Source organism: Narcine bancroftii, chromosome 2 (genome assembly GCF_036971445.1).
Source record: "Narcine bancroftii isolate sNarBan1 chromosome 2, sNarBan1.hap1, whole genome shotgun sequence".
In the NCBI taxonomy this organism is placed as follows: Eukaryota; Metazoa; Chordata; class Chondrichthyes; order Torpediniformes; family Narcinidae; genus Narcine; species Narcine bancroftii.
This window is the reverse complement of record NC_091470.1, coordinates 9013759-9026887: the sequence shown is the minus strand read 5'-3', so window position 1 is coordinate 9026887 and position 13129 is coordinate 9013759. Positions and strand designations below refer to the sequence as shown.

At 41.6% G+C, this 13129-nt stretch overlaps 1 protein-coding gene across 4 annotated transcripts in view; it reads left to right on the top strand.

The window, feature by feature from the left end:
* brf1b (BRF1 general transcription factor IIIB subunit b) overlaps positions 1 to 13129 on the top strand; it is a 430911-nt gene that overhangs the window by 356968 nt on the left and 60814 nt on the right. The gene's annotated exons all lie outside the window — the stretch shown is intronic.

The following is a 13129-nucleotide window of genomic DNA, read 5'->3' as shown; positions in this document are numbered from 1 at the left end:
ATATCCTCCATCTTTTTTTTTATATAATTTTTTATATTTCACACCATAAATCACATTAACCATGATACACATTTTTTCCTTTTCACATATATACAATGTCATTTTCTCCCCCCCACCCCTCCTCCCCTCCCACCCTCCCCACCTCCCCCCTCCCGTCCATTTAAGGTATAAAATCTAGGATACATTAAACCAGTCAGACAATGTTGTCATTCAATAAAAATACACCAGAAATTCCACTGAGTCCATTCTTTTCATTTCCTTTTCCTTCCGTTAACTTAGGTAGTGATTGTCCCCGGTAGGTTTTCGCTATTGTGTTTAATATAAGGCTCCCATATTTGTTCGAATATTTCAATATTATTTCTTAAACTATATGTTCTTTTTTCTAATGGATTACATTTATTCATTTCTATATACCATTGTTGTATTTTCAAATTATCTTCCAATTTCCAGGTTGACATAATACATTTTTTTGCTACGGCTAGAGCTATCTTAACAAATCTTTTTTGTGCATCCTCCAAATCAATTCCAAATTCTTTGATTTTTATGTTACTTAGGAGAAAGATCTCTGGATCCTTTGGTATATTGTTTTCTGTTATTTTATTTAATATCTGATTGAGATCTTCCCAAAATTTTTCTACTTTTTCACATGTCCAGATTGCATGAATTGTTGTTCCCATTTCTTTTTTACATCGAAAACATCTATCAGATACTGTTGGGTCCCATTTATTTAACTTTTGAGGTGTAATGTATAGCCTGTGTATCCAGTTATATTGTATCATACGTAACCTCGTATTTATTGTATTTCTCATCGTTCCAGAACATAACTTCTCCCATGTTTCCTTTTTTATCTTTATATTTAAATCCTGTTCCCATTTTTGTTTAGTTTTACCATTTGTTTCCTCATTCTCCTTTTCTTGCAGTTTAATATACATATTTGTTATAAATCTTTTGATTATCATTGTACCTGTAATCACATATTCAAAGTTACTTCCCTCTGGCAAACTCAAACTGCTTCCTAATTTATCATTCAAGTAGGATCTCAATTGGTAATATGCCAGTGCTGTATCTTGAGTTATATTGTATTTATCTTTCATTTGTTCAAAGGATAATAATCTATTTCCTGAAAAACAATTTTCTATTCTTTTAATCCCTTTTTTCTCCCATTCTCTAAAGGAAAGGTTATCTATTGTAAAAGGGAGTAACTTGTTTTCCGTCAATATTAGTTTTGGTAATTGATAATTTGTTTTATTTCTTTCTACATGAATCTTCTTCCAAATATTGAGTAGATGATGTAATACTGGAGAACTTCTATGTTGTACCAATTTTTCATCCCATTTATATAATATGTGTTCAGGTGTCTTTTCCCCTATTTTATCTAATTCTAATCTAGTCCAATCTGGCTTTTCCCTTGTTTGATAAAAATCTGATAGGTATCTTAATTGTGCGGCTCTATAATAATTTTTAAAGTTTGGCTGTTGTAAGCCTCCTTGTTTATACCACTCTGTTAATTTATCTAGTGCTATCCTCGGTTTCCCCCCTTTACATAAAAATTTCCTTATTATTTTCTTTAACTCCTTGAAGAATTTCTCTGTCAGTTGTATTGGCAATGCCTGAAATAGGCATAATATCCTTGGAAAAATGTTCATTTTAATACAGTTTATCCTTCCTATTAGTGTTAATGGTAAATCTTTCCAATGCTCTAAATCATCCTGTAATTTTTTCATTAGTGGATAATAATTGAGTTTATATAGTTGGCCGAGATTTTTGTTTATTTGTACACCTAGGTATCTTATTGCTTGCATTTGCCATCTAAATGGTGATTCTTTCTTAAATTTTGAGAAATCCGCATCATTCATAGGCATTGCTTCACTTTTATTTACGTTGATCTTGTAACCCGACACTTCTCCATATTCCTTCAATTTCTTATATAATTCTTTTATTGATAGTTCTGGTTCTGTTAAGTATACTATAACATCATCCGCAAATAAACTGATTTTATATTCCTTGTCTTTTATTTTTATCCCTTTTATATTATTTTCTGTTCTTATCAATTCTGCTAGTGGTTCTATAGCTAAGGCAAACAATAAAGGTGATAGTGGGCATCCCTGCCATGTTGACCTGCTTAAGTTAAATTGCTTTGATACATGTCCATTTACTGTCACTTTCGCTAATGGCCCCTTATATAATGCTTTAATCCAATTAATATACTTCTCCGGTAAACTGAATTTTTGCAATACTTTGAACAAATAATTCCATTCTACTCTGTCAAAGGCCTTCTCTGCGTCTAAAGCAACTGCTACTGTTGGTGCTTTATTCCCTTCTACTGCATGAATTAAGTTAATAAATTTACAAATATTGTCTGTTGTGCGTCTTTTTTTGATAAATCCAGTTTGGTCTAGATTTACCATTTTCGATACATACTCTGCTAATCTGTTTGCTAATAATTTAGCTATTATCTTATAATCTGTGTTAACTAAAGATATTGGTCTATATGACGCTGGTGTGAGTGGATCTTTCCCTTGCTTTAGCATTACTGTAATTATTGCTGTTTTACATGAATCTGGTAAGCTTTGCGTTTTATCAATCTGGTTGATTACTTCCAGGAGGGGCGGAATTAATAAGTCTTTAAATGTTTTATAGAATTCTATTGGGAATCCATCCTCTCCTGGTGTCTTATTATTTGGTAATTTTTTTATTATCTCTTGTATTTCTACTATTCCAAATGGCTCTGTTAATTTATTTTGTTCCTCTATTTGTAGTTTTGGTAGTTCAATTTTAGTTAGAAATTCATCTATTTTCCCTTCTTTCCCTTCGTTTTCAGTTTGGTATAATTGTTCATAGAATTCTCTAAAGTTTTCCTTGATCTCCTTTGGATTATATGTGATTTGTTTGTCTTTTTTCCTTGATGCCAATACCATTTTCTTAGCTTGTTCTGTCTTAAGCTGCCATGCTAGGATTTTGTGCGTTTTTTCCCCTAGTTCATAATATTTCTGTTTTGTCTTCATTATGTTCTTCTCCACCTTATATGTTTGTAGTGTTTCATATTTTATTTTTCTATCTGCCAATTCTCTTCTTTTAGTTGTATCTTCCTTCATTGCTAATTCTTTTTCTATATTTACTATTTCCCTTTCCAACTGCTCTGTTTCCTGATTATAGTCCTTCTTCATCTTGGTTACATAACTTATTATTTGCCCTCTAATTGCGTCCCATAGTATAAACTTATCTTTCACTGATTTCGTATTTATTTCAAAATACATTTTAATTTGTTTTTCAATAAATTCTCTAAAATCCTGCCTTTTAAGTAACATGGGGTTTAATCTCCATCTATACATTCTTGGTACACAGCCTTTAGAGCCTCGTAGAAACCCCTGAAGTCGCCAATGTCCGCGCTGAGCTGTGTTCGTTTGGCGAGGCTAGTCCACCACTCATTTTGGATCTCCCGGAGTTTGCGCTGAAGATGGCTGCATGCGCGACGGAAGGCTTGTTTTTTCTCTGGACAGGACGGCTTTGTAAGGTGAGCCTGGTGGGCAGCTCGCTTCTTTGCCAGCAGCTCCTGGATTTCCTGGCTGTTTTCGTCAAACCAGTCCTTGTTTTTCCTGGAGGAGAAGCCCAGTACCTCTTCAGTGGATTGCAGTATGGTAGTCTTCAACTGATCCCAGAGGGTTTCAGGGGACGGGTCCGGGAGGCGGGTTGCAACGTCGAGCTTTGCTTTGAGGTTTGCCTGGAAGTTTCCTCTCGCTTCGTCTGACTGCAGTTTTCCAACATTGAACCTCTTTCTGGGGGCTTTATTGTTCCTGGGCTTTGGCTTGAAGTGAAGGTTGAGCTTGCAGCGAACCAGCCGGTGGTCAGTGTGGCATTCCGCGCTAGGCATGACCCTGGTGTGGAGCCCCTCACCCCAAGTCCAAAGCCCGCTGCGCAGCTCAGACGGCAAAGTCCTCCTCAGCGACAAGATCTCCATCCTCAACCGATGGTCAGAACACTTCCAATCTCTTTTCAGTACCAACCGCTCAGTCCAAGATTCCGCCCTGCTCCAGCTCCCTCAACAGCCCCTAAGGCTAGAGCTGGATGAGGTTCCCACCCTGGATGAGACATATAAGGCAATCGAACAACTGAAAAGTGGCAAAGCAGCAGGTATGGATGGAATCCCCCCAGAAGTCTGGAAGGCTGGCGGCAAAACTCTGCATGCCAAACTGCATGAGTTTTTCAAGCTTTGTTGGGACCAAGGTAAACTGCCTCAGGATCTTCGTGATGCCACCATCATCACCCTGTACAAAAACAAAGGCGAGAAATCAGACTGCTCAAACTACAGGGGAATCACGTTGCTCTCCATTGCAGGCAAAATCTTCGCTAGGATTCTACTAAATAGAATAATACCTAGTGTCGCCGAGAATATTCTCCCAGAATCACAGTGCGGCTTTCGCGCAAACAGAGGAACCACTGACATGGTCTTTGCCCTCAGACAGCTCCAAGAAAAGTGCAGAGAACAAAACAAAGGACTCTACATCACCTTTGTTGACCTCACCAAAGCCTTCGACACCGTGAGCAGGAAAGGGCTTTGGCAAATACTAGAGCGTATCGGATGTCCCCCAAAGTTCCTCAACATGATTATCCAACTGCACGAAAGCCAACAAGGTCGGGTCAGATACAGCAATGAGCTCTCTGAACCCTTCTCCATTAACAATGGCGTGAAGCAAGGCTGTGTTCTCGCACCAACCCTCTTTTCAATCTTCTTCAGCATGATGCTGAACCAAGCCATGAAAGACCCCAACAATGAAGACGCTGTTTACATCCGGTACCGCACGGATGGCAGTCTCTTCAATCTGAGGCGCCTGCAAGCTCACACCAAGACACAAGAGAAACTTGTCCGTGAACTACTCTTTGCAGATGATGCCGCTTTAGTTGCCCATTCAGAGCCAGCTCTTCAGCGCTTGACGGCCTGCTTTGCGGAAACTGCCAAAATGTTTGGCCTGGAAGTCAGCCTGAAGAAAACTGAGGTCCTCCATCAGCCAGCTCCCCACCATGACTACCAGCCCCCCCACATCTCCATCGGGCACACAAAACTCAAAACGGTCAACCAGTTTACCTATCTCGGCTGCACCATTTCATCAGATGCAAGGATCGACAATGAGATAGACAACAGACTCGCCAAGGCAAATAGCGCCTTTGGAAGACTACACAAAAGAGTCTGGAAAAACAACCAACTGAAAAACCTCACAAAGATAAGCGTATACAGAGCCGTTGTCATACCCACACTCCTGTTCGGCTCCGAATCATGGGTCCTCTACCGGCACCACCTACGGCTCCTAGAACGCTTCCACCAGCGTTGTCTCCGCTCCATCCTCAACATCCATTGGAGCGCTCACACCCCTAACGTCGAGGTACTCGAGATGGCAGAGGTCGACAGCATCGAGTCCACGCTGCTGAAGATCCAACTGCGCTGGGTGGGTCACGTCTCCAGAATGGAGGACCATCGCCTTCCCAAGATCGTATTATATGGCGAGCTCTCCACTGGCCACCGTGACAGAGGTGCACCAAACAAAAGGTACAAGGACTGCCTAAAGAAATCTCTTGGTGCCTGCCACATTGACCACCGCCAGTGGGCTGATAACGCCTCAAACCGTGCATCTTGGCGCCTCACAGTTTGGCGGGCAGCAGCCTCCTTTGAAGAAGACCGCAGAGCCCACCTCACTGACAAAAGGCAAAGGAGGAAAAACCCAACACCCAACCCCAACCAACCAATTTTCCCTTGCAACCGCTGCAATCGTGTCTGCCTGTCCCGCATCGGACTGGTCAGCCACAAACGAGCCTGCAGCTGACGTGGACTTTTTACCCCCTCCATAAATCTTCGTCCGCGAAGCCAAGCCAAAGAAAGAAAGATACATTCTTGGAGGGATGTCCTCTAACTTTATTGTCAATATTAAGGGTGAATGGTCCGATAGTATTCTAGCTTTATATTCTGGTTTTTTTTTACTCTATCTTGCATACGAGCTGATAACAAAAATAGGTCTTTTCTTGAGTATGTTTTATGTCTAGCCAAGTAATATGAATATTCCTTTTCCTTTGGGTGTTGTTTTCTCCATATATCCAAAAGTTGCATTTCTTCCATCGATTTAATTATAAATTTGGTTACTTTGTTCTTTCTGTTAATTTTTTTCCAAGTTTTGTCCATATTTGAATCCAAATTCAGGTTGAAATGCCCTCCTATTAATATGTTCCCTTGCGTATCTGCTATCTTCAAAAAGATATCTTGCATAAACTTTTGATCTTCTTCGTTAGGTGAATATACATTGAGTAGATTCCAAAACTCCGAATATATCTGACATTTTATCATTACATATCTCCCTGCTGGATCTATTATTTCCTCTTCTATTTTAAATGGCACATTTTTACTAATTAATATAGCTACTCCTCTTGCTTTTGAATTATACGATGCTGTTGTTACGTGTCCTACCCAATCTCTCTTTAATTTCTTATGCTCCAATTCAGTTAAATGTGTTTCTTGCACGAATGCTATATCAATTTTTTTTTTTCAGTAAATTTAGCAGTTTCTTCCTTTTAATTTGGTTATGTATTCCATTAATATTTAAAGTCATATAGTTCAACGTAGCCATTTTATACTTTGTTTATCTTCCCTTTCCGTTTCTCCATCATTACCTTTCCTTCTTATCCATTTCTGTTTTCTTGTTTTGAATCCTTTATAAGACAACATTCCTAAAACATCAAACATTTTCCTTATTCTCCTATTTAAAACTTCTTTATCCCCAATGCCCCCTTCCCCTCCTGAGTTCTCCCCTCTCCATTTGGATTTGCGAATTCACTCGCATGCGTCAGCTGATTTTGCAGTGACCGTAACACCCCCCCACCCAGCCCCCCCAGAAAAGATTTCACTTTTCATATGTGACAAAGGTCACTCTTTTAATTCCCTCCTTATTCCCCCTATTCCTTTTCCTTCCCTTATTAATTCTTGTCTATACTATCTATATTTTCCTCTAAATATGGAACATTCATGTATGCACATTGTACATATACACACATATACCTCTTTACCCACATACATATAGATCGTGGTCATTTTTACTCTTATTACATATCTTCATCTCTCTGTTTGTTTTGTAGTTGTTCTGCAAATTTCCTTGCTTCCTCTGGATCGAGAATAGTTTTTTTTCCATAAGATCGTTTTCGATGTTTTGAACTCCTTCCTCCTCTTCAGGAGTTCAAAACTTGTGTCTTTTTAGTTTGCAGTCTTTTGTACTCTCGTTACACGTCTTCATCCCTCCGTCTATTTTGTAATTGTTCTGCAAATTTTCGTGCTTCCTCTGGATCTGAGAATAGTCTGTTTTGTTGTCCTGGAATAAATATTTTCAATACCGCTGGATGCTTTAGTATAAATTTATACGCTTTCTTCCATAAAATCGCCTTTGCTGTATTGAACTCCTTTCTCTTCTTCAGGAGTTCAAAACTTATATCTGGATAAATGAAGATTTTTTGCCCTTTGTACCCAGTGGCTTGTTGCCCTCTCTTACTTTTTCCATTGTCTTCTCCAGTACCTTTTCTCTTGTAGTATATCTTAGGAATTTTACTAAAACAGATCTTGGCTTTTGTTGTGATTGTGGTTTAAAGGCCAATGCTCTATGTGCCCTTTCTATTTCCATTTCTTGCTGTAGTTCTGGACATCCTAGGATCCTAGGGATCCAATCTTTTATAAACTCCCTCATATTCTTGCCTTCTTCATCTTCCTTAAGGCCCACTATCTTTATGTTATTTCTTCTGTTATAATTTTCCATTATATCTATTTTCTGAGCTAACAGCTCTTGTGTCTCTATAACTTTTTTATTAGATTCCTCTAATTTCTTTTTTAAGTCCTCTACCTCCATTTCTACTGCTACTGTCCGCTCTTCCATCTTGTCCATTTTCTTTCCCATTTCTGTTAAGGTCATATCTATTTTATTCATTTTCTCTTCTGTGTTGTTTATTCTTCTTCTTAAATCATTAAATTCCTGTGTTTGCCATTCTTTAAATGACTCCATGTATCCTTTAATAAGAGAAAGTATATCCATTGTCTTGCCTTTCCCTTCTTCTTCCATTTCACTGTACTCTTCCTCTTCTTCTTCCTCTGGGTTGGCCATCTGTTGTTTCTTTGTTTTCTTTTTCTTCTCTTCTTTCTTGTTTTCGTTGTCTTCTATGTTCTCCTCTTGCTGCAGGTGTTCTGCAGCTGTCATTGCCGGCTGTGGAGATCGACTCCCCAGCTGGTCCCCCCTCCCGTCGGTGTGTTTTTTTTCATGCGCCTCGCGCATACGCGATTGCGCACTTTTACTCGGCTCAGTGAGCCATTTTTGTAGTCCACTATCTACCGACCTGAGGGAGCGGGTTTCTCTCTCCACCGCGGGCCTCCTCGAACAGGTAAGGCCTTTTCCTTCATCTTCCGTTGTCTTCTCTTCCTCTCTTCTTACCGTTGGTTTCGACTTTTCTTTTTTCGTCGCCATCTTCTTTCCACCTTTATATTCACTTTACTTTGATTTTTATTTTTGTGCCTTTGTGTTTTGCTTTGTTTTTTCTGACTTTTCTGGAGAGGGCTGGAGTTCACCGTCCGGCCACTACTCCATCACGTGACTCCCCAATATCCTCCATTTTAAGATGCATAGGCAGGGTGGACAGCCAGCACCTTTTTCCCAGGGTGACAGTAGTCTGTTTAAGGTATAGGGGAGATGACAGAGAGTTGTGAGTGCCTGGAGTGTGTTGCTGGGGCGGTGGTGGAGGCTGGGTACAATGGAAACATTCAAGGCTTTTAAAGCAGGCACATGGATGGAGGTAGAATATGGGCGTGAGGTGTGGAAAAATTAGTTTGTTGTGGAGTATGTTTACATAGGTCAGCAAGCATCAAGGGCTTTAGGGCCTGTACTGTGCTGTAATGTTCTAGGACAAGAGAGCACAACTTCAGGACTGAAGGGCGTCCACTTAGAACAGAGATGCAGAGGAATATCTTCAGCCAGAGACAGGGATTGGTAGGTTCTTATTAGCCAGGGCATCAAAGGTTATGCGGGGAAGGCCGGGCAGTGGGGGCTGAGTGGGCGAATGGATCAGCTCATGATTAAATGGGGAAGACTCAATGGGCTGAATGGCCTATTTTTGCACCTATGTCTCATGGACTTATGTTAGTTAACACCCATAAAATGGAAAGGACTTAACTGGAAACTTTCCGAATCTTGTCTCTTGCATTTTAAATTTCACTCTGTGAAGACATATTCGATTGATATATCATTTGATTGAGTCAAAGTTAAATTTTGCCCAGTTGTAGAATAGAAGAAGCAATTTTTAAAAATCTGACCTCTCAGCAGCTAGGGAGCGTTGGTGGATGAGAAACAGTCAGGTCTGGGCCCCTGAACCAGGACTGATGGGGAAGGGTACAGTGCTGCATCTGCTGTGGGTGCACAGGGGAGTACTGAAAGATGGGGAGTGGTGGGTGGTGGGTCAGCGCAGTTAACTTAGCGGTTAATGCAGTGCTCTCAGCGATCCAGGTTTGAATCTGTCAGTAAGGAGCTTGTATGTTCTCCCCGTGTCTGCGTAGGTGTCCTCCCACGTTCCAAAATCGTACGGGGATTGTTGCCAATTGCTGTAATTGTGCAGCACAGGCTCAAGGGCCAGAAGGGCCCGTTACCAAGCTGTATGTCTAAATGAAATGAAGATCAGTCGAAAGAATCGCGAAGAGAGCGGTGGGAGGGAGAGGACTGTTTCTGGTGGTGAGATTGTGCAGGAGGTAGCTGAACCTGATGTGGGGCAAGGTGAGGACCTGGTGAGCTCTGCTGTGGTCCACAGGGGAAGAAAAGGTGAGAGGGTCGGGCAACAGTTCAGATGCAACGAAGAACCCAGACGCATGACAGAATGGAAGGCTGAGCTGGGAATATTTCAGTGCACACTACACCCTCAGTGGCTGTTTTTTGATCTAACTGAAGCCTTGTCTGACCTTCCCAGGCTGATGTAAAAGATCAGAAGACCAGTATTTCAATGAGAAAAAGTTGGCGATCTCCTCCATGTCTTATCCACTTGTTTTATCGTGAACACCAGCAATACTAAACAGATCACAGAGATACCTTGTATAACACAGTTTTGAAGAGCGCAGGTTTTGATATAACGTGTTTTATAATTTTAATATAGTAATAACCAAAATTGTTAAATTTTATTAATATTGTGTTACCAACAGTGGTGTAATAATTTAACAAGCCAGCAGTAATTCTCACCGCTCGGCTGCGTTCGTTCAGCTTCGCTATGACCTGTTTTAATATCGCTTTGGATTCTGAACGGGAAGGCCGTGGCTGCCCTGTAATATTTTAATTGTGTAGTATAAAAGTGCACCCTAGCAAACAATATGAGTGGAAAAAGGAAGTGCGGTGAAGGGGCTACACGTCATCAACGTAAATGGCTCATATTGGAAAAGATAGTGGAAGTTATTCAGCAACGTGAAGGTGGCGCATCATTTACTGAAATAGCATGAGACAAAGCCATGAATGAATTGTCTGTTCCATCTCTAATCAAGAACATGGAATGGCAACAGCATCTGATGTGACTAAAAGTGATTGTTCGACATAGAAGTTCTGCAGTGGAAAATATGGAGCAGCTACTAATGATCTGAAACCAGAAAAGAATTCCATTCAGTTAAATGATAGTTCAAGCTAAAGCAACAAGCTTCTACTGGACAGATAAAGAAAATGAAGAGAATGGAAATGAAGGGGAAAGTTTTCCGGAAAATCTTGGTTGGTTTTACAACTTCGAAAAGCACGTGGGGCTCCATCATGTTCGAATTACTGGCGAATCTGCGAGGGCTGTTCAGGATGCAGCTGCGAGCTTTCCGACTGAACTAAAAGAAGTGATTGACCAAGAAGGCTACAAAGGTGAGCAGGTTATTTTGGAAAAAAGATGCCATCACGCACTTATTTAGCCGGAAAAGAAAAATCTCAACCAGGCTGTAAAGTTTCAAAAGACTGATTGACACTTCTACTTGGTGGAAATGCGACAGCGAACTTCAAATGAAAGCCTTTGCTTGTGCACCATTGTGAGAGTCCAGCGATAGAATTCACCTTGGAGAAATTAACAACATCTATTGGAAAAGTCAACACTGCTTGCGATGACCTCATGGATGTAGACCCCAATATCAAGAGAAGCATTAGGAGTTCGGCAAGAATTACAAAATGCTATTCGATGTTACAAAGGCATGCACGATGACAAGAAGACTAAAGTGCAAACTACATTAGACAAATATTTCCTTAAATCATGTTCACTTATTGCCAATAAAGATCTTTGTCATTTTTCAGTTTTATATATGCGGTACATCCGGTACCGCACGGATGGCAGTCTCTTCAATCTGAGGCGCCTGCAAGCTCACACCAAGACACAAGAGAAACTTGTCCGTGAACTACTCTTTGCAGATGATGCCGCTTTAGTTGCCCATTCAGAGCCAGCTCTTCAGCGCTTGACGTCCTGCTTTGCGGAAACTGCCAAAATGTTTGGCCTGGAAGTCAGCCTGAAGAAAACTGAGGTCCTCCATCAGCCAGGTCCCCACCATGATTACCAGCCCCCCCACATCTCCATCGGGCACACAAAACTCAAAACGGTCAACCAGTTTACCTATCTCGGCTGCACCATTTCATCAGATGCAAGGATCGACAATGAGATAGACAACAGACTCGCCAAGGCAAATAGCGCCTTTGGAAGACTACACAAAAGAGTCTGGAAAAACAACCAACTGAAAAACCTCACAAAGAAAAGCGTATACAGAGCCGTTGTCATACCCACACTCCTGTTCGGCTCCGAATCATGGGTCCTCTACCGGCACCACCTACGGCTCCTAGAACGCTTCCACCAGCGTTGTCTCCGCTCCATCCTCAACATCCATTGGAGCGCTTACATCCCTAACGTCGAAGTACTCGAGATGGCAGAGGTCGACAGCATCGAGTCCACGCTGCTGAAGATCCAGCTGCGCTGGATGGGTCACGTCTCCAGAATGGAGGACCATCGCCTTCCCAAGATCGTGTTATATGGCGAGCTCTCCACTGGCCACCGTGACAGAGGTGCACCAAAGAAAAGGTACAAGGACTGCCTAAAGAAATCTCTTGGTGCCTGCCACATTGACCACCGCCAGTGGGCTGATATCGCCTCAAACCGTGCATCTTGGCGCCTCACAGTTTGGCGGGCAGCAACCTCCTTTGAAGAAGACCGCAGAGCCTACCTCACTGACAAAAGGCAAAGGAGGAAAAACCCAACACCCATCCCCAACCAACCAATTTTCCCCTGCAACCGCTGCAATCGTGTCTGCCTGTCCCGCATCGGACTTGTCAGCCACAAACGAGTCTGCAGCTGACGTGGACTTTTTACCCCCTCCATAAATCTTCGTCCGCGAAGCCAAGCCAAAGAGAGAAAGAGATATCCCTTTTAAATATTTGATGCACATTTGCATAAGAATTCTAGGTAAAGGAATAAATAATTATAGGATGGGTACAGATTACATTAAAGGACATTGTAATAATGTTTCAAACAGTGCAGTTTTCCATAACACTGAACTTTTCTGGGAATGTATTAACCGTGTTATACAAGGTATCCCTGAATCTGCTCCTTCATCACATTGCCTAGCCCTAGGGAGCGAAAGAGACTTGGCCTAAAGCTACGTAGATCCATGACAGTCCTGATGCAGGTGGCATGGGTGCTGAAGAATAGATTTGGCATGCTTACCTTTCTCATGCAGGAGCAGGGATGTCACGTTACAACTGTTAGAGACCCCACATTAGAATATTGTGCACCGTTTGGGTCACCCAGCTACAGAAGAGGAATGGGGAAAGATGGAAAGAATGCGGAAAAGATTTATGAGAATGTCTCCAGCACTGGAATTATAGGAGAGGCTGGATAGGCTGGGACCTTTCTCCGTGGAGTGTAGAAGGCTGAGGGTAGGTATCGTAGAGGTTTATAAAATCAGGAGGGGCCTCGATAAAGTCAATCATCATTGGCCTTTCCCCAGGGTAGGGGAATATAAAAGTTGAGACATAAACTTAAGGTGAGAGGGGATTTTTAAAGGGACTGGTGGGGGGGTGGGGGGGGACCTTCTTCACACAGAGGGTGGTGGGTGTGTGAAAAGAGCTGTCGG